We start from the raw sequence: 22853 nt of genomic DNA, 5'->3' as shown, positions 1-22853 counted from the left end.
TCTCATATCTAATCAGTGGTTGCGAATTAATCACACAATAAGAGAATAAACAGATTACAGCTAACACCAGATAAGCACATTATCACTCACTAAGTAATCAGGATGAATCAGCACTAATGTGGTGGTAAATAAAAAAGGGTGGGCTATTATAATCACCCGTCATTATAACAACAACCACAACAACAACCACAGATATAATCAATGTAAATTGTTCTCAAAACATTTAAATGTTCCCTTCAAATGACCCTTTCAGCAAGCAATTTACATTAGTTTAATTGTGATACATTAAATTGATGCCTTATCAGCTGAGGGCTATTTAACAATGTAGTCTCACTTTGCCAGACCCTCCTCCAAAGCGCGGTGAAGGACGGTCTGGCTACTCCACATAGCATTCGGGGATGGGAGGAAAACGTGCTCTGGTTTAATGGCATTTCTTTAAACCAATCAGAATCGTCATGGGTGCTATGCTCCTCACAGAGCCATTGCAAAATAGTAGGCCTAGTGCGAGAGAAAACTCAGATCAATTTACCCTGCAGAGATCAGAGGAGCAGTTAATCATAGTCCTCATTAATCCACCGAATTTTAAATTCCAAAACAAAGAAAATGGAAGGAAACGGAAAATACATGCATCCTGCGACACCGTATCCCGGAACTGGAACGTCAATTTTTGTTTTATATCAGAAAATATGGGACGTAGAAATAAGCGCTGAAAATGTGTAGAAGAAAAATTTACCAATTTAAAACGTTGGAAAAAGCAAAAACAAACTGTGAAAAAAGGCGTCAAAAACGTCGAAAAAAAAGGGTTTTTTTTCAAGGTTGACGGGAAGATTAATACATCCATGATATAGACTAGCAACAAACTGTGCAAAGATAATTTTACCCTATATGCAACATCTGGATTCATGATTGTAATTCTGGCAGATAGGCCTGTAATTGTATTGACTGATTGAGGAAGAGGTCAGGATAATGTCTGACACTGGCCAACCTTTTCTCCATCTATCATTCAAAATGTCAGATGCCATGATCTGCATGGTTGATGAATTGAAATTTGATTGCCATCGACCTTGTTTCTCTTGAATAATTATGAATGATTTAGGTATTAGTGCCTTATTTCATCATAAATAATTCATTAGGCCTGCCTTTCCACCCCCACTGTATGTTTGTGCTCCGTCTGTCCGCCTTGGAATTAAGCTGAGTCAAGCTGGTCAGTAAAAAACACAATTAATACCGGAAGTAAAGCAGTAATGATCACACAAATGTAAAGCACGAGAATACATTTAATTTCATTATGTCCATGTGTATTTTTAAGCATGGTTAGATTTTTGGTTTGTGCGCTTTACACAAGACAATGCAAACATTGCAACTGTTAAGTGTTTTATTTTGAAAGCGAGTACCGGAAGTACCATATTTGATGGCTCTAAGTGACTTGACACAGTGATAGGCGCAGGTCAGTGCTCCATGTTGCGGCGCTGCGTGGCACTGGGCACCGACTGGCTCTGACTGCACCACACATACGTGACTGTAGTTGTGAATGGCCCCGACACTTGGCACATTTGGCGGGCGAGAAGTAGCCGTCAGTCCGGGCACTGCTACCTGCTGCAGACCGTGCTTGCGCCGCGTACACCAATGGGTGTCGCTACTGTGACCGTGTTCTGCATTTGGACTGAATGTAGCCGCTTTGATCGGTGCAGTTATTTTCAGAGTCACTTGCTTAAGCTATTTCGGACCGTTTGGAAACGTGCAGACTGGTCGGGTAATTTGGATTGAGGAGCTGCACGGAGCGCTGCAGCAGACACGGTACCCGGAGCCGCAGCAGCAGCAGCAGCAGCAGGGGAGGCACGGATGTGATGCCAAAAAACTGACCAGAAAAACAAAGATTCAAGTCTAGTAAAGGTAATCTGTCCTCTCTTTGTACAGCAACTTCTGCTCTTTCTCAGCCGCGCCTATTTACATTTGAAAGTTTATTTGATTTTACATTTAATAGCCTACAACGTGTGTGTTATATGTAGGTGTCAGGCTCCTGCAGCAGCCAATCTTTAACCTATAATGCCTGTGTTTTGCCCCTGCTCATAGGCAAAGCCTATGAGCAGCTAAGCCAATAAACACCCCCAGTAGTGTTTAATGAGATAGACTTAGCTGGTCCTTTGTACACAATAACAAGCATTTTTTGTCAGCAGACAGCAACATGTGCAATGCATTTTCATGACTTTCATATTAGAACTGTGCAACACATTGTTATGTTGTAATATTATATGGTTTGTTGGTGATTGTCATTCATGCATATCCTTTAAAAATCAGGGAGGCTACCACATAATCTGCAGATGATTTTAAAACAGGGCTTACAGGGTGAATGAATATAAAGGTAATTATGTATTCATTCATACACAAATATATAGCTACCTTGTAAGGTGAATTTAGGAGATACTTATGCTCTATGTGTAACCTATATTCAACACATGCAGTCTCGGGTATAAGGGGTTGCCCACCCAGACAACAAGCTGTCCATGAGTTGTAGAGGTTTATATGGAAGAAGCTGTTCTTACTTGTTAAATGGCTTCAGGCCAGCACCTACCTCACTCAGCACAGCCTATTATCTGACATCTGGTCCTTCTCGACAGGGTCTTATGTGGTAATAGTATGTTTCAACAAAAGGCTGTTAATCTGTGTAATGCCTGTTGTTTGGAAGGAGAAAACACTTATTTCCCTATGATCACCATTAGCACACTATATGGTGGAAGTCTGCTGTGGATGTGAAAATATTGGAAGTTGTTTTAGATGTTTTCTGTTTCTCAGTTATGTGGTTAGGATTTAACATGGTGCAGATTTGTAAAATGGCAAGACTGTCACAGAAAAGACATGTCATTTTTAGGGCATAGTTTACACACAAACACACACACACACACACACACACACACAAACACACACGCTTAAATCGCAAGCTATGCCATTATGGCATCCAGAGAACTGCTGTGATGGTAAGATTTGGGTTCCAGTTCTCATGGTTTTTATATGAGGCTGGAGATGACTGCTATCTCGCTGTACTTTTTTTATTCAAGTTCTTGGTTGTCAGCTCGGCTCGGCGTAGATAAAAGACATCCTTAAGGCGTTCTCTCATCACATCAATGACATGAGCTAGTTTTGCTTATCTCTTGCTATCTCACTCCTGACACACGTGTGAGTTCACAGTCAGGAGGTTTTCCATTATGAGATCATGATGTTTTTTTGTTGTTTTTTTTTAGTCGACCAACCCTAAACTTTTGTCTTTCAGTGCTTATCACTCTCTGCTTTTGGGGGGGGGGGGGGGGGGGGGTGTGACAAGGCCTTGTTTTCCACAGTCCAAGCCAACTCTCTAGTCCCTCCTGTCATGCTCACTGACAGGCCAAAGGTCAACACAAAAAAAAATTCTGCTGCAGCAAATTGGTGCAACTTAAGTTGACAGAAAACAGCCTTCAGTTTCACGCTGTACTTAAGAAATGCACAGTATGCATAAAACATGCCTCAAATCATTGAATCAAAACTGATGCTAAAATAAGGCACACTAAACTCCCCATGCCTGTATTGCACCAGATAAAATGTAATTGATTGTTGAGAGCAAAATCGTTACTATCAACTATGCAGGATTAACTTTTTTAAGATTATTTTTTGGGCTTTATGGCCTTTAAGTCACAGGATAGCTTGAAGACAGGCAAGGGGAGAGAGAGAGAGAGAGAGCGAGAGAGAGAGATGCAGCAAATTGCCGCGGGTCGGATTCAAACTCAGGTCGTTGCCAAGGACTCAGCCTACATGGGGCACACACACTCTACTGGGTGAGCTAGAGGTCGCCCCTATGCAGGCTTCATTAAGTGAAATTGTCAGGAATTCAATTTACACAGAACATGAAATCTTAGTTTGTGTCTCAGTGAATCCTTAATAGGAATGTCCACTCTAAAACACTAAACCTCTTAATGTAGTTAAAAACAGCTTCTTGTGACATTTAGCATTTAGTCCAAATAGTTAATTTTATCTTATTCCACTGGGTGTCTGTTGTTGTTTTTATGCGTTCTCTAACCATGTGTTTATTATTTTAGTCATGACGACAAAGCTCCCCTAACCTTAAAGGTATAGTTTGGATCTTTTAAATGGGGTTGGATGAGGTTCTTATCCATAGTCAGTGTATCACCTACAGTAGATGGTGGTCGTCATGCCCCCAGTTTGGAGAAGCAGGCAGGAGTACCGACACAGAAGCTAAGCAATGTATTGCTGGATGGGGCAGCAGCTAAACTGATTTTACATACCTAAAAAAAGGACCACCTAAAATTTTTTATTTCATTTTAAGTGTACACTTTATTTCAAATATTTTCACTGCGTAACCTTGCTGTCAGACAGCCCTTTCCGACGGGGAACTGAAGCCGTTATCTATGCTCTCTTCAAAGCCACCAGACTCCTTTTGACAAAAACAGTAATTTTACCTTGCAGAACACGGGAGTTGCTGCTCTTTAGTTTGTTAGTTAGTTTGTGTTATTGTGGGACTTTGGTGTTTTTAAAGGGCTAGTTTGGATACAACCCCATTTTAAAATATCCAAACTATCCCTTTTAACAAAGTAGTAATTTGAACCCAAACCATGATCTTTTCCTAAGCCTAACCAAGAGTTTCTTTGTGCCTAAACCTTAACTATGGCGTCAGATCACTAAACATTTTTGCAACAGTGATTTTTAACAGTTTTAGAAGGCACAGACAAATGATCAGATCATAAAATGCTTCTGTCATTCCAGAGGGCACAGACAAACAACATAGTTTGGTGTTTAATTTGGAGGACTTGTTGATACAAGGGGAGATCCACTGTAGAAGACACATAGTTACCATTTTCTCTACTGACAATAATGGAGATAGAACGTAGTGTAATGCAGCCACAGGACATTTCTTTTACTTACTAGAAAACCTCTTGTTTCAGCATGGCTATTGCTCGTTTCACTGAATCCCACTGCTGTTCAAGCACATTCTTAATCTATGGGCTATGAAAGTCATTCTTGGAAATGTAGAAAATCACTGATGAAAATCAGGAGTGGACAAGGCAGGGTGAGACACAGTGGTTACATCAGAAAGGCATTTGTCATAAAATAAAAAAACAACAGATTGATATTGTTAAAGTTTAAACTCTAAGTTTTCCCTTGAAGTGTCGCCAGCACTTTTTTATAGACAGTTTTATACAACTTATACTAGTAACAAATATATATGACACTGCACTTTGTATTCTTTAAAGTGGTTGGAGTTAATTAAGAGACTTCTAAGTGCAGAAGAGGGTTTGAGTGCTCCTTCAGATATGGAAAAATCTGTTGTTTAATGAGGTAAAACAGTTCTTTTGGTGTGTTCCATAACAGCACTGGGCGTCACTTTCTAAATCTTATCAGCTCTGAAAATGTGAGATTGTTTACCGTACAGGGAATAAAGGTGTCATACTCAAGGATGTTTTGATTCATTTCCCTCAACGCTGAGGGAAATGGCTCTCTTTATGGTGTTTTAATCAGGGAAAGCAGTCAAAGAAACTAGGGAGCCTATTGGGGGAAAAAATGCTTGGCTTTTCAGTTTTATATGAATATGTGCATGTACAGTATGTGTGTGTTGCAGTATGAATAGCAAGTTCATCAGTTTAGAAAAAACAAGCAGTGTAAAGGGAATTCAAATTGATATTTCGGTCATCATTTATTTTCTTTCTTGGCCAGTAACTCAATTCCGAACCCTGAGAGTGGGCAAGGCATATTATAAATACAAGGCAAAGGGAACCACAGCAGTGGCGTCATACACAATTCAGTTATATCAGAAAACACCAGCAGCAGCTTTAACAAGCTGAGAAATCTGTGAATAAAGATATTCATGATTGTCCGTAAAACACTCTGAAATTGCCTCATTTGGAAGAGACACCGGTGCACTGAACTCCTTTAATGAGGGACTTATTCTCCCCAGGCATGTCCCTCATTTTGGTGTGGCCCTTTGATTATGTAATAATGATGCGAAAAAGGCATCTTCTTAGCGCCTCATTCTTTCTTGTTAGTGAATGGAAGTGGAGGAAAGCTGGACCGTTTCATCTTGGCTTTTCAGCCCTGCTGTCAGAGGAATAATGCTGTGGTTAGCTGCTGCTACTCTTTTGTCTCCTGTACTGCTGGGAGTCGGTGACATTCATTGAGTTCTGATGGGTACATTTTGACTGTTTCTTACTTGTACCACACCGCCTTTGACTGGATGAAGATTTCGATTTTGAGTTTGTGTTAGCAATCAGCCCTCTTGCTGCAGTTCAGCCTCAGACGATTGAGGTTGTTTTGGGGTATTATCTGTCCCAAATACCACTTCATATACCTATTATGTGGCTTTGTTATTGCAGGAAAGTGATTCCATCAAAACCACGTCAACAATGTAGCAGTATCTTAAAAAATAGCCCAACCAGGATAGATTTGAAGGTGCTGGTGAGACTTTTGTTTTTCTTGTACACGTTCTTTTGCCTGTTTCTCTTCAAAGACGTTGGATATACACCTTAAAAAAGAATCCAGCAGCTCAACCAGAAACACAGCGCGGGATCAAAGGGCTTTAGTGTTTTCATTTGCTACATACAAGGGAGGCTATTATTATGATATGTAGGCCTAGTTACGGTTTCATAACAATAAATGAGAGCACTGCATCAATATATTATAACCTGAGGTTTGGAATTTTTTGACTTAATATTTAAGTCTGCCTGCTTTTCACAGCATTGTATTTTGTATATCTGGCAGAAGCATGTGTTCAGTTGCCATGAGTTGTTTCTTACAATCTATATAGTAGAAGTGTTGTAACTATTACCACACTACTATATGTCTTGAAGGTGTGTTATAAGATCTGCTGTTTAAAATCAGAAAGGCTTTAGAGAATATAATACAAGTCTGACATGTATACCCTCCTGTGATGTTTTCTTTACTGCTTCTTATTTTTATCCACGCTTCTCCATTAAAGACTACAGCTGATTTATAAAGCATGTAAAAACCTCCCTATTTGTAAATGAAAATCATGTCATAAGCATTAATAAATGCACAAAATAACTGTCTGCTGTGCTGTGTGTGGAACATGTACCTGTGGAAGCCAAACAGCAGAACTAATAAGACTACTACTTAATCATGATCATCATAATCAGAATTGACTTGCTGGCCACTGTGTTCTGTGTTTGCACTGCGAACAATAAATAACAGGGGAAAGCCACTTGGTGGAAATGGAGCACAGCTCGTAGCTTAAGTGGCCTGTGAATGCCCTGCAGATGAAATGTAAGTGGTGTTCTTTTGTTTGGATGTAGAAAATTATCTTTAAAAAAGCTAATAAGGCCGGAAAGATGCTGACATGTAACGACATGTTCAAACTGATGTATTTATGTGAAAATAGCCTGAGAGTAGAGGCCTGTTCTTGCTGAGCCTGGGAAGTAATTTCTACCCATTTCCCCTTAGTTTGCACTGATATATGTCATATAATTTCATCTCTTCTCTCTGGACAAGTGGAAGTGTTACATGCATTCCTGTATGTGTGCTACCTCTTAAAATTACATGACATTACTTGATTCTGCTAAAATGGCTAGGCTGTTAGTTAACAAAGATTGGCTAGGCGGCTGTATCTAGTCAGTTTGCCACTCAAAGCTTTCCTCCTGGGAGGATCTTTCCCTGTTAGCCTATTAGGCAGCTGCTTGAGCTGACCCCAGCTGCTGATGGCAGATGAATGGCAGAGTATTCATCAGTCTTGAAAGCTGTGTCTCATAGCTGGAGCAACAGCTATGCTATCAACAACCTTTGTTGTGTTGTTGGGAGCAACCAGTGACCTCTAATTTTTATGTGCATAGTTTTGCTCCCACCAGGTAGTTTCTTCATCTGTCTCCTTCTGTGCACATCCAAGTGTTGTGCTCATCTCTCTGTTCTCCTTGCTCACAACATCTGGCATTACTATTAGCAGATTGCCAAGGACTTAGCCATCCGTCATGAAAGCTGTGCATCTGAACTGTGTGCTTTATTAGGTTCAGCATAAGACAAATAGGGTTACCACTATGTCATCTACATAATGCTTGTGCATTGACACTGCTGCTGCCGAGGCTTTTTAAATGTGATTTGTGGGCCGGCGTGAAGTTGTCAACTGAAACACTAGTGCTCTGTCACGTCTAAATAGCTCCACTGTTCCCGTGTGTGTTGTGCGGTTAGCAGTGGGAGATGGGCCTCCGCTCTGTAATGTGAAGTGCTATTAATGGGTTAACTCCATTATAATTTGCCAGGCATTTCTGTGTCTGTAGAACATAATGGACACGTTGTTGTTAATACAGCTGCTTCCATTGGCCTTGTGTGATAAAACAGGGTGTGACGATGAGCGTAGGAGTGTACGAGAAAAGGATTTTATGAAAAGTAGCATTGTTTTGAGTTTGTGCCAGCACTGTTTTCAATGATACCCTTTGTATTCAGGAACTAAAACAAAAAAAACCCTGAAAAATAATACCAGTCCAACAGCTGAAGAGGATAAAGACACAACCTTAATTCTCCATTGCGTAACTTGCAGAATCTTTTGTCAACAACTGTTTTCAAGTTCAAAAATGAACTTCCAGTGGCCCCACGATACGATATTATCACGGTACTTATGTCATGATATGATATTATTGCGATTTTAAACATATTGCGATATTATGCGATATATTGCAATTTATTACCTTTTTTCCAACTTCAAATGATGTCCCCAAAGGAAAACAATTGTCAACATCTGTTTTATCTAAAAAGAAAAATTTCTCTGTTTGTTCACCTCACTTCAATTGTCTATGTAGTGGACTGAAAAAGCAATTGATTTTATTATTCTAGTACCAAAAAGTTAAATTATCATGTGCAATTCATGTATTAAATTCAATAAAGATCAATACTTGGCGTCCGTGTATTGATACAATATTGCCACTAAAAAATATTGTGATACTATGCCCCACACCCCTAGCGAATAGCCAATGAGAAGCCAGTTCACAGTGTGGTCAGGCAGAGCCAGCTTCACCATTGTTTTAATTGTTCCCAGTTTTTTTTTTTTTTTTTTTTACACATTCTGTGAGCTGATGACTTTAGTCTCTTATCAGTTGTCAGTAGATTGTTGTCGTGATCTGATCTATTATGACATTTTTGACCGAGAAAAATAATCTGTTCTTTGTACAGTATAATGCCTTTGAAAACTTAATCTGGATTTTTAAATTCCTCTTTCGTGTCTCCAATCAAAACACTGTGTGGTCAGCCCAGTGTTTCACATGAATAGATGATAAAATACAGTAGTATGCAGTACATACACATTTATGGACAGCAAGCCCACAAATGTGTATGTTCAAGATTGTATTTTCCAGGCATGTACTTATAGATTTTATTCAGGCATAACCTATTAAATAAAGTGTAGCAAAAGAAGCAATATAACACACTGACTGTGCTTTACTAAACATTCTAAATGCAGTGCCCACAACACATTTTGATTAAATGAATCAAAGCTAAGTGAAGCGGCCCTTGCTCTGCATGCTGTCAAGTCTGGAGCCCTGTAATGCTACGTGGCACAGTATGCAGGCTATTTTTAAGAACTATTGTATTTAACTCAAGGCCAAAATGGTTTTACCCAAGCTGCACACACTTGTAAATTTCAAAAAGGAAAATGCATGCAGATCAAAAAGATGTACTCCGTTTTCTCGGTTCAACCAAATGTTAGATTACTGACCACAATGCTTGCAGCTGCATGGGTTTGTCCCTTGCAAATGAGAAGTCTCCACTCTAGCTTTACTGTGGGATGTACAGTGCTGTACCCCTTGGTGGCACTTATGTGATGTAAGTATAATGCACTTTGTCAAACGCAGTATTTTAAAGATCCTGTATTTCTGTGTAAATGCAGAATATTCTGTAATATGTTCTTCAAAATGCGTTAAAACCTTTTTAAGGATTTGCCAGTTTTCTATGATATGAACAGATAATTGGTCTTGTTGATAGAGTCCATACACAGACGGCACAAGGGCAGGTTTCAGTGAGTGGCTTTCTTCAACAGTGGCTTGTTTTTAAGTTAGGGGAGTGATAATAAAATATGTCCTTGTTCAGGCACTGGAGTTCATTGTGATAGCAGTCAGAACATAGAGTCCCCTCTGAGTCTGTCTAAAAATACTCCATGCTCCTCTGCCCTAAACTACACACCAAGGGGCCAGAATAAAGAGGAGCTACAGGAGGCTAGGTGAGTAAACATGTAGCACTGAGCAGAGCTAAATGCAGTTCTCTTCCATATGCTCTGCAAGAGTGCAAATATAAAGAACTAAAAGAGCTAGTAATTCAGGCAACTGTTGGAGCCTCTGGGGTAAGAGTTTGGTCCTCCTGTACAAATATGGCAGCTTGTATCACCATATCGCCTTTTGAATATAAATTTAAAAGCCAACTTTTAACTGTCTATCAGATATATTATGATGCAGAGGTTGGAACTTTTTGGAATCTGTCGATAATTTTCTCGAATAATTGATTAGTTGTTTGGTCTATAAAATGGTGAAAAATGTCGACCAGTGTTTCCCAAAGCCCAAGACGACGTCCTCAAACGTCTTGTTTTGTCCACAACTCAAAGATATTCAGTTTACTGTCACAGAGGGGTGAAGAAAATATTCACATTTAAGAAGCTGGAATTGGAGATTTTTTACTTTGTTTTCATAAAAAATGCCTCAAACCTCAAAATAGTTGGCCATTAATTTAATAGTCAACAACTAATTGAATAAACTTTGCAGCTCTAGTTACATTATTACTGGAAGTTTGACCTTGTTTGTAATAATAATGGAACTGTAGGCCTATTGTTTGTGCAGGATCCCCTCTCTCATTTACTCATTCACACATACAAAACCATGTTGTGATGTAGGCTACTAATAAGTAAAATGCAAACTGGGCTTACCTGGCCTTTGCTTCTCTGTTACACTGTCTGGTTTTCAGTAATGTCAGTTTTTCAGTAATGTGCCTCTCAACAGTTCCTCTGAATCCTGAATATGATAGTGTCTTTATTCGGCAGTCCATCAAACCAAATCTCTGCACCATCCAGGAAAGCCTTCTTTATGTATTCTCCGTCTGTGAATGGTTTCCCACATTTAGCAGTACACCCTCTTGATTGACTCAGCTTTATCGGACTCATCTTTTAAGTTTTTCTCATACTGAGTTTTAAAATGACGTGTTATACTTTTTCACAGCAAAATGCACATTCTTCTCTTGCAATGAACCCAAACTCCGTTGTCCAACTGGTGAAGACTGCATTTTGCGTTTGTGACAGTGGTGGAAAAAGTACTCTGATCTTTTAGCTTTATCCATAATAATACATCGTAATTTATTAGTTGATCTATATTTTGTATTAATAATCTGAATCTACAAAGTAACTAAAGCTGTCAAATAAATGTAGTGAAGCAGAAGTATAATGTAGCATAAAATGGAAACACTCGAGTAAAGTACAAGTACCTTAAAACTGTTCTCAAGTAAAGTACTTGAGTAAATGTACAAACATGCTTAGTTCCATTCCACCACTGGTTATTAGTGATTTATGTTGTTATGAAGATCCATCAACGTTTTTGCTGTTGCCTCTTTACCTCCCATGGCCACATGTTTTTTATAAAATGTTTTAAAACAATGTGTTTTCCGGAACACAAGATTTGAAGGAAGCATGTCTGATACAAAGAGCGCCAGCCTTCCCTTAAGGTCAAGGTCAGCCAGTTTCACAGTGGGCGACAGGAAGCCAGAGGGACTGCCATCCCTAAACGGCTAATGAGCCTCTAATTGATATCCAGCTGAAAGCCCACAGAGTGTTAATGCCAGTTCTAAGGAAGCTATGTTACGTCCTCTCTTCATTTAGCCACTAAGACATTAAAGGCCCTGAAGCATACATTTTTAACATGGAGCATACATTTTTAACATGGAGCTAAAGGGAGGTAATGACACAGTGGTTGGTTAGTGACATTGTCAGTGTGTGGCAGATAAGACAAACACATATATACATTCTCAGTTCCTTCACTTTTGTTTTTATTTTGATGTAAAAGCAAGAGAAAATGAACCATGCTCTCTTTCATGAATATCGTTCTTCTTTTGGTCAGCCGTAGTTCTTCTGCCTCCTCCAGCTGTATCTCTGGGATCTAGACAGAGAGAAACACATTTCACTTGAGGCTTCACTACCATGTCAGTTGCAGTATTAAGAGCTGAGTAGTAGCCCCACTCTTTTATGAGATGTACTAACTGCTGTAATGAGATGGATTTTTAAAAAGAAGCTAATCTCAGGGAATGCTTTAAACCAGCTCTCTAACCATATGCCATTCTCCACGCTTTGAAGTCTCCAGCCCCTCTGCCAGGACAGCTCTCAGACTGTATTTGCCTGAATGTTTCATTCATCTTGATCAACACTGAATGAGATCAAGCTAGTGCTGAAAATAGCGACAGTGGCTGCAAAGCAACTGCAGACTTCATCATGCTTGCCTTTGTTGAGTGTAGACCGGCAGATGGCACGTGTTTGGTAAGAAGGGTTGTTTAAAGTCGATCCTTATTAATTCAATGTGCTCGGATATTGGCTCCGACACATTGTCATTTAAACCTGTACCTGCCACTTAAAGCTCAGGCACCTGCCAGACTGCTGCTCAGATATTCTATTTTTATTTCTTATGATTAAATATGTGAGGCTGTATGGAGGTGGTTGTGTTTCTCAGCCTTGGCTCTTCTTACAAGGTAGTCCAAAACCTTTGTGGTTGGATGGTTTGGAGTGCTTTTCAGCCTCTTTCTGCTTGCTTACCACATGGCAACATTAGCAACATGTTTTAATGAGCCAAGTTCTTTGCACAAGAGGCAGGATTTCTCATTTTTAGGTCCAGGAAGAAAGGGCACCTGTGCTTAAAGGATACTGAAGCAGGTGAAAAGAAGAGTGTTGCATTGGTTTGGGGGTAAAGCCCAGACTGTCACATTGGCGATTGTATTTGGGTCGTGAAAGAGTAATGGGCCTCGGCAGTACTTTACACGTCCATTTTAGGGGAAATGTCTTGTTTGTTGATGAGTAGGTCTGTGTTAGAAGTTCTAGCTAATGGACTAATGGGCAATGACATCTCTGCTAGATTAATTTCCTGTATGCCGAATGTGAACAGGTGATACCTGCAAAGTAACCGTGAAGAGCCACTGAATGCAATGCAAAGCAAAGTTGGGTTGTGGATGCATGTCTGTGGAGAAGTTTCTGGCATCGCTCAGATAAAAACAAACTGCTGCTGGGAGCTACGTCAAGTAAGGTTGTTAATTGACACTGTTTACTATGGACACAGGGAATAATGAGAAGTATAGGAGAGAAATCCAAAACAAAACATCAGCAGATTTTTTGTTTGTTTATGTAAACGTGTAACAAAATATGTTTTCATAAGGAATCTATTGAATTCGATTTTTTGTTGTTGATTTGATTCTTTTTAAAGATGATTGTTTTTGGCATTTTAAGCCTTTATTTGATAGGACAGCTTAGACATAAGAGGGGAGAGAGAGGGGGAATGACATCCAACAAAGGTCCGCAGGCCGGAACCGAACCTGCGGCTGCTGCTGCGAGGACTGAGCCTCTATATATGGACGCACGCTCTACCAGGTGAGCGACCCAGGCGCCCTGAATCTCTGTTAGATTCAAATGTATTGTCATTGTTTTAAGTACTGAGACAACAAAATGCAGCTCCGCCCTGTGTTTCAGATCTGTTCCAAAATGTAATGGCTTCTTCCTTGGCCCATCTACACACGATACGAATGTGGTATGGAGTGGTTTCTTCGTGATGTGATGCAGCACACTTGCGCCAGTGTAAAAACAAAGGGCGAACATGAACTGCTAGACTTTACACAGAGGCATTTGTATTACATGAAAGCTTAAGCACTCATGGTCTCTGAGAGGGAGATGAGAGGAGAAGCTTAAATGTCATATTTATCAGTGAAATGGAGACTTAGAGTGTTGGTCTCATAATTTGTTTTGATCTTATTTCTGGCCTTTTCAGTTAATAATACAGAAACCCAGTGGACCAAGGAGAATTACGCATTCTGAGATTTAAATGGGCTTTCTGTAGGGGCTGAGATATTAATGGATGTTTTAGTTTTTTCACATTGTATGCCAGATTTTGTTTCAGCAATCCATATCTTTGTAAACCAGACAAACAGCACAGGGAGGTGTTTTGCTCATGCCTCTCTTCTAATCATCGTCTGCTGGGCGGACAGCTGCCCGGCCTTTGTGACCCTTCTAGTTTCAAGTGACAAGGGGAGTCAACCATGGCAAATGCTGCACGCCTTTAACCATTAGCTATCTTCTCCATTAAAGAGTTTTGCGCGCACACACGCATATAAAAGCATAACCAAACCTTTTCAGAAAAGTTTAATTTAAAGGTCCTGTGACATTCTGCTTTTTGGATGCTTTTATATAGGCCTTAGTGGTCCCCTAATACTGTATCTGAAGTCTCTTTATATAGACCTTAGTGGTCCCCTAATACTGTATCTGAAGTCTCCTTTATATAGACCTTAGTGGTCCCCTAATACTGTATCTGAAGTCTCTTTTATATAGACCTTAGTGGTCCCCTAATACTGTATCTGAAGTCTCTTTTATATAGACCTTAGTGGTCCCCTAATACTGTATCTGAAGTCTCCTTTATATAGACCTTAGTGGTCCCCTAATACTGTATCTGAAGTCTCTTTTATATAGACCTTAGTGGTCCCCTAATACTGTATCTGAAGTCTCTTTATATAGACCTTAGTGGTCCCCTAATACTGTATCTGAAGTCTCTTTTATATAGACCTTAGTGGTCCCCTAAAACTGTATCTGAAGTCTCCTTTATATAGACCTTAGTGGTCCCCTAATACTGTATCTGAAGTCTATTTTATATATACCTTAGTGGTCCCCTAATACTGTATCTGAAGTCTCTTTTATATAGACCTTAGTGGTCCCCTAATACTGTATCTGAAGTCTCTTTTATATAGGCCTTAGTGGTCCCCTAATACTGTATCTGAAGTCTCTTTTATATATACCTTAGTGGTCCCCTAATACTGTATCTGAAGTCTCTTTTATATAGGCCTTAGTGGTCCCCTAATACTGTATCTGAAGTCTCTTTTATATAGGCCTTAGTGGTCCCCTAATACTGTATCTGAAGTCTCTTTCCCGAAATTCATCCTTGGTGCAGAATTACAGCCACTAGAGCCAGTCCCACAATTACCTTTCCTTAGGATGTGCCATTTCTGTGTCTGTAGCTTTAAATGCTATTGAGGAGGAGAGTGGGGAGGTGGAGGGTGGGGGTGTGGTCTTGACCAACTGCCATGCTTCGCTTGTTTTCAAGCCATGATGTCTCTCTCTTTCTCATGGGCGGGCCAAATTCTCTGGGCGGGCAAAGCAGAGAAAGGGGAGGTAACCTTGCTCCTCATGACCTCATAAAGGGCAGATTCCAGATCGGCCCATCTGAGCTTTCATTTTCTCAAAGGCAGAGCAGGATACCCAGGGCTCGGTTTACACCTATCGCCATTTCTAGCCACAGGGGGACCATAGGCAGGCTAGAAACCTCATAAAGTGAAATTTTCATGCCATGGGACCTTTAAGGAAATCAAGAAAAATAAATAGTGTGGGATTGAGGAGATGGCATTTCATTAAAAGATCACTTTGTGGGATTCCATAAACATTCTATTCACTTTATATTAAAATAAGCCAAATGTTACCCCAAGCAAGGCTTCACAGACGCTATTTAAATTCCCCCTCCAAGGCTGCAAAGCCCCGAACAAAACTGAGAATCAAAGTGATAATGATAGAGATTTTATTATAATTGCTGTAACTTATTTAGACTTCCATTGGTTGGCTCATCTTAATTAATGTGTTGGCAAATCAGTGTGAAATTCAGATTAAGTCTTATAAAGTGTTTCCTACAGCGAGCAATGTGCAAACTATAATTAGAAAATGAAAAACAAAGTATAAAGTCCACGCAACACCCTTGAGAAAACTTGGTTATTATGTTGCTGTTTTGTCTGATGACTTCTTTTGTGCAGAAATGACATTCTGCTTCCTTTCAAAATCTGTCTTAGTTGTCCTTTATGAATATGAGGAAATCAGCTGCATTGACACTGGAGGATATTTCAGAGGGAGAATTGAGGGTTGGTTCAAGGACTCTGTGAAGCTTGAGTGAATTTGTGAATTACACTGGGAGATGTTTTCTGTTGGTGTTTGTTAAACAAATACTGGAACATTATTTTTGTAGCTTAATTTTAAACCAAGTAATGTCCTCTTTGAGAAGGTGTTGGCTAATCAATTCTCTATAGAGCAACCTAAATGCCACTTGTGTTTATGTACTTGCCTGAAAACCTGAACATATGTTGGGAACTGTGGGCCAATGCATCAATCTTTATAAGGATTATTTTGGGGCATTATTTGTTTTTATTGCACAGTTTATAACAGGATGAAAGAGAATATGAAAGATACATGTCAAAGACCGGATTCAAAGACTGGATGGCCACATGTGTTTTGAAACCATCACTGCCCAGTGCCCACATACTTCCATGTGTCCTTTACGTTGGCATGAATGTCAAGCAATACATCCACTAGAGGGGGCTCGGAACAAATCGGTCTGGCACTGACCTCCACTTTTCCTTCACTACCATCCAACTCACATTTGATTCCTGTCCAATCTCCTCCCAGCTATTCCAACTGTTTGTTCTTGTGCCTTGGTGAAGTAACATCATATATATTTACAATTTCTTACCAACTCACCTCTCCTCAAAAAGTTCCAGCATTTAAAAATGTCTTGTTCTATGGTTGTGTCTCGCTTGAACTATTGACTACACTGCCCCCAGGATTTCCAGTGGTACTACTCCGTTTCTGTATCTGTAAGCTTTCAGAAAACGCCCACAAATACGGACAAAATGAACGCAGAGTACAGACAGAAGGCTCTGTCCGTATACGTATCTAACATTGAGCATAAATGAGCCTTAACATACCAAATTAGATGCACAAAGTCTTTTGTGTCTAAAGTCTTTTGATAGATTTTGTTGAGAAGGAAGAAACCAAACATTCAACAACTCATCTCAGTGTTTATCTCATGACTCCCACACAGAAATTTCAGTCCCCACTCTCCCCCGTCCTTAACTCGCCACCTAATGACATAATGACACATTTGGTCAGAGTGTTTAGGGACTGTGTGGCTCTGCGTTACAACTCCTGAAAGCAGCACTTTATGTCAAATCCTCCCCCTTAAGAGGGTGACAACTGTGTACTACTCCGCCCTTCGACAACCAGCCCTTGTAGCTACCCCCAAACGGCGTTGTTTGCATCACCGACTACACTTTGTGTTCTCTGTTAGAAAAAAGATCATCAACAGTGAACAGAGCGAACAGTGACAGTCCCACTGCATTGACTTGCCACACCACTGAGTCGGCTGTCAAATTGCGTCTGCCCCCTCTGCTGTGTGTCATTACAGGGCTCTTTCAGTCCATTGCTTGCCTTGAGTTAAAGTTTATTTTTTTTCTGTCACTGTGGTTGCCTTTGTAGAAGACTGTTGGGTGCCCTCTGGAGAGGGATCGGGACTTTGGTTCAGCCCAGCGAAATGTAGTGCCTCACTGCCCTCAAAGCCGGATTTGGAGACCTGCCTGCTGTCTACTCATGGTGAGTCATCTCTCAAGTTTCATGCCACTTGAACCAGTGTATAAAGCCGGGAACTCTTTTCACCTATTGACGCATCACACATCGAGGTCATCATGTGACGTTAACAATACATTCATTGTTAACCTTGTGTTTTGAAAGTGGGCCAAGGACAAGAATGCATTTACATTATTTATTCTTTTTGGGGTGATTCTGATGCAAACATTATGTAAACTTGCAGGACTTTTTTACGTTTATTGCTCTTTCCTAACCCCTAAAATCCGTACAGGAGCAAATCAGCATTTAATAATTGGGATGCCTACCTTTTTAAAATAATAGTTTTAACCTTTTAGATTAAGGTAACAGTCAGGTCCATAGTTGCATTTTATCTTCCATTTTAGGAAAACCTTTGTGGGCCTTGAACTTGTTTAAACTTGTCATATAAAACAAGTTCTGTATGGATTCACTTTCAGGAATTGCCTTGAATATACCATATTAATGTTTCATCGTTTGTTAAAAATCCTGTATGTCATCAAACAAAAGAAGCTGTTAGAAATCACTTTTACTTTTTACAATCTAGTGAATTTAAGCTTTAGCCTTAGCCGTCTGTCAAAAATCTTATTTTTAAGTCTCGGGTACTGATCGATGTGCCGGCTTGGGGCCATATGTAATTACTCTGTGACTGGCCAGCCATGAAATTGTTGTTTGGCTCTGAAATAGATCCAAAGTTATTTTGTAAGAAGTTTTTTTTTTTTTTTTTTTTTTTTTTGAGAAAGGCCTTCTGGTGCTGCCATAACTGGAATAAATATGACCATGGCAGCACCAGGAGTCGATTAGATAATTTCCTTGGCCAATAAATAAGGTAAGGAGTTCATATCTGAGTGTGACCTCTGCAGTCTTGTTACCAGAGTTTAACACTGTCTTCTCCACACATTATGTCTGTAGTCTGTTTCAAGTGTGTGTCTGAAGATGAACAACTTCTGTCAGCTGTTAAAGGCTGCAGAAAGGTATGCAGTGTGACAGTCGCTGGCTCACATGTATGCAGCTGTAGCCTGCGAGATGCAGGCTGGCAAATGGAGTGGAAGAGAAGTCCCATTAAACCCTGGCTCTCCTCTGAGAAGGAGGCTAACGGCTTTGAACACTGGCCTCTCGCTCCCTGGCAGAAAGTGCTGACACAAATTTTTGTCTGACTAAAATGCCTCCTGACCGCATGACACTGACTCTTTTCTTCCTCTGAGATTCCACGGCCGTAAAGCCGGGCCTACACAAAAGAGACACAGTCTGCGAGTGCTGCTTAGGAGGTGGCATGAATTATAATCATACCATAAACTGGCGCAAAGGTCTGCATTACTCACATTTTAGAGGGCGAGGAAGGAATTTCTTTGTTTGAGCAGTTAATTGGGTTTATATGCGCACAACCTTTTGTTTTTCATCTCCTGCACATTACACAGGGGAAACAAATTAATTTTGTTCCTCAAGTCTCTCTGTTGAGCGTTTTCTTGTTAAGCAGCATCACATATACAATTTGTTCCTCAACATCTTTTCAAAGATGCACAAATCCTGTAATTCACAAGTGTCCTGGACGAGAGACAGACGGCCTTGTCCCTTTTGGCATGCCGTGTGGATATGTCAGTTTGTGATTGACAGGGCTTTGCTCCTGTGTTGGTCACTGGTGCAAAGATGAAACATGACAGTGTCTCCAGGCACATTAAGCACCGGATTCTAGTCCTCCAATTGTGCATGTCATCAAATGGGATGTGCTGTTAGCCTCTGGAAGCTTTTGGCGGTGGTGGTTTGCAGTATTTTTTCACAGAGAAGCTGTAGTCACTACAGGCTTCGTGTTCCTGTTACAGTAAAACAGATGCATCGATAGTTTTTTTTCCCAATAGTATAGTCAGGCTTTGACCAATCAGATGCTCCAGGCTGTAAATCTCTGCTGAGTGCTCAAGGGGATGATGATGAGAGTGATCAGTGTTGTCAAGTTGTTGAAGGGGATCTGAAGAAGACCCCAGTGGGGTGTGTGGGTGGTTAGCTACAGCCCACAGCTACTGAAGGGGAGCTGTGTCAAATCCGACACACTGAAACCCACAAACGCCAACACTGACAGCCAGTTATGACGGGAACTAATTTACAGGCAGGAAAAATTCTGTTTGAATTGTGTGGGAGCTGTCCTCCTGCTTGATCTGGTTGCTTTAGGTTTTTAGTCATCTATGTATGGTGGTAGGTAGGCTAGTTTCTCTTTGGGCTCTGTTAGGACATGTAGTCACAAATCAGCCGAAGATTTAGAGCAGATGAAACAAGAGTTTATTTTTTCCAAGTAGCTGGAATGTACAAGTAACGTGATGCAGGTAGGATGCACATTACTTTGTCTTACAGACATAATACAGGAGCTGCAATGTCCTGTTTGTTTTAAAGATAGATGGATAAAGACTGAGGAATGCTTGAGAAGCTTTCTCGCTGCACTGCTTATCAAATGGGCTTGTGCAGTGTAGTCTTTTCTAATGTAAAACACTCAGACAGACCTTGGCTGGGTACATGTGTGTGACACAAAAATCTCACCCACAGAGACCTGGGGTAATTCCTGGTTGGGCTACCTCTGGCTTAGTCATGCATTCCAGCTAACACTGTTGGGAGTGAAGTGGGAAGCCAGGGAGGGATTGTGTTCTTGTCACTGCACTCCAGCCTGAATGCAGAGGGCTAGGTGAGTAGCATCTTAACCTTCCTGTGAAGTAAGTAGCGTAGTATGTTTATCTAATGGGACAATTAACCAACCAGCGCTAGTGCTTTTGACTCACTAGGTTGTCTGTCAGTGCTCAAACATGCAGCTGGTTTAAAAAGAAATGCTCTGTTTTCTGTCAAGGTGTAATGGTACACAGAAGTCATGGGTCAGTTCATACCCCGGTTTAGGAGTCACGGTTCGGTGCGACTTTGGTACAGCAGGAAAAAGTCCAAATGCGTAAGGATCAGGGCTGCACAATATAAGGGAAAATATGCGAAATGCGATAACGTTGTTGAATATTGTGATAACAATATTACTTGCAATAGATGAACAGATATTAAAGTTTACTGAGTTGCTGCTTTCAATATTTTGCTAAAAAACAACGTATTGCTTGTTGAATTTAAAACCAATGAAAGGAAATCATTTCAAACATTCTTTTATTGAAGAAATTGAACATTGACTTGAATATTAAAGGCACCGCTAAAGAAGAATGACAGTTACGTTTGAAATTGTAGTTTTCTACTGATATTTTCTTTCAACTAACACAAACAATCTCAGAGTGTCTTTCACGATATGTCGCAGCCTTTCGCGATGTGTTTATTGCGCCAGTTGATATCGCGATGACGATTAAAAAAAAGATACAGTATATTGTGCAGCCCTAATAAGGATATATTTATTTTCTTTTATTTCAAACAGACAGTTGTGCAAGTGTCAAAGACAGACACAATGCCACCTGGGGACTGAGGTAGCATTTCTTATGCTATTAAATTGAAAATAAATGAAATAAAAAATATAGCTATATGCCACAAACACTATATGCTACAGAAATAGTTTTTTCCTCTTATGCTTTTGCGTCTAAAGGCATGATGGCGTTGAATGTGCTGTAGCATGTTGGATGCTTTTCCATTCACATACCTTACAACGGTGGAGCAACACAGACACACCTTATCTGTCTTATACATGACTATGTTGTTGTAGTTGTAGTTTAATTTGTGCACGCCATAGTGTGACTGACTGACTCGCACGCCAATCAGATTGTTGTGCTAACCTCAGTACATGTTGCTAACGGCGTACGGCAGAAAGTTTCCGGGCATAAGTCGAACTTTGGTTCCACATTACATGCTTTATTCTACACACTGTGTATTCTGCGTGCAGCTGTAAACACTGAACCGTGACCCCCGTTTGGTGGTGGTTCGGCACAAATACCCAAACCGTTACAACCCTGGTTTTCTGGCTTGAATGCTTGTACTGTAGCCACAAGCTTGTCTAATTGTCATGCAAGTCATTAATACATTTCAGGCTGGTGGTTTGGAAGCTGGACACATTATGTCCCTCTGGACTCAGTGGCTTGAGATGGGAGGCAGAGAATCACTCTTGCAGGGGCAAATATTGAAAGTTGTACAGGAAAGGGCTTTGAGAGGCTTTTTATTGTGTCGTTTGTCATAAGAGGAATTTGTGTTCAGTCAGTAAAGTTATGCATATATAATTTTTTTCAGTCAAAGTGCAAATGACAAAAGCAGAAGTGTAGAAGGCTGTTAATGGATAAAAAATTATTATTGGAGATATTTGACATTTGCAGACGTACATGCAGTACCTTATGACATTACCAGCTAATGCTCAAATGGGAGAGAACAAATTCAACAGGCTTCAGTTGTCCAACGTGAAGCCGTGTCATTAACAATAATGCTTTCTGGCTTCCAGTGGTCTCCGTAATGGCTTGCAAAGTCCACAGTGTACTAACACAGGCTCCAACACAGGAAATGGAAGGCACAGGAATCAGTGTGTGCTAATGTATGGTTTGAGAAATAACACGGCGTGAACAGCATGAAAAGCAAATCTGCATTGTAGTTTAGACTGAGCTGTAAAAACAATTTCCTTCACATACTTTTGTCATTTCACTTTCATGAATAATAATTGTGAGGATGGAAGATACGGCCCAGCAAAATTGTTGTGAATTAATTTTCATTCTATCAAAATTGGGACTTCTATTTCGCCACTCGTCACAAAAACCCTGTCAAATTAGGTTCAGAAAAATCGATTCAATCCTTGGACTAACCCCACATCAATTTGTTGCATTGTGTTTGGACGTAGTGCAATATGACAACAGCTTGTCTCTTGTAAATGGACTTGGTAAAGGTGTATGGTGGGACCCAAAATTCTTCACAACCCCCTACAGGAAATTGCAAACTATTAAGACATTACATGTTGCGCCTCATTCTGCCAAGTCAATCATGGTTTCTTCATCTCCAACACGATATATTTAGCATAATTAATGTGTGCATGGGATTGCAAGGGAAGGGATTGAAGGGAATTCTTTAAAGTGGCATTCCTTTGGGACTATATATGCACAGGTTTGTTCAAAATCAACTCCTCCCCTCTCATCTCTGCCAGCCGTCAATGACAGCTGGGCCCAGTGAACAGCTGCCTCCCCCTCCCCCAGAATCTAATACATTAAAAAACAAAAAGAGTTTCCAGCAAGCATGCTCTGTAGAAGAGATAATTACTTTATAAAGCCACAGTGAGTTTGTGGGTGGTCCCTGCAAGTCTGTC

The 22853-nt window shown here is 40.3% G+C and overlaps 1 protein-coding gene across 7 annotated transcripts in view; it reads left to right on the top strand.

Annotated features, from left to right (window-relative positions):
• Positions 1 to 1443: 1443 nt before the first annotated feature.
• Positions 1444 to 22853, top strand: part of tanc2b (tetratricopeptide repeat, ankyrin repeat and coiled-coil containing 2b) — a 152854-nt gene continuing 131444 nt past the window's right edge. For 5 of the 7 annotated variants that reach the window (XM_031315886.2, XM_031315877.2, XM_035997957.1 and 2 more), the window contains exons 1-2: positions 1445 to 1893; positions 17495 to 17608. The gene's annotated coding sequence lies outside the window, so the exon portion shown is untranslated. Of the gene's footprint in view, positions 1894 to 17494; positions 17609 to 22853 lie in introns of all 7 variants that reach the window. The other 2 variants (XM_031315875.2, XM_031315873.2) reach the window with 1 other exon arrangement.

The sequence above is a fragment of the Sander lucioperca genome, chromosome 22 (assembly GCF_008315115.2).
Source record: "Sander lucioperca isolate FBNREF2018 chromosome 22, SLUC_FBN_1.2, whole genome shotgun sequence".
NCBI lineage: Eukaryota > Metazoa > Chordata > Actinopteri > Perciformes > Percidae > Sander > Sander lucioperca.
The sequence above is the reverse complement of the archived record's forward strand: the minus strand, read 5'-3'. Positions and strand labels throughout refer to the sequence as shown.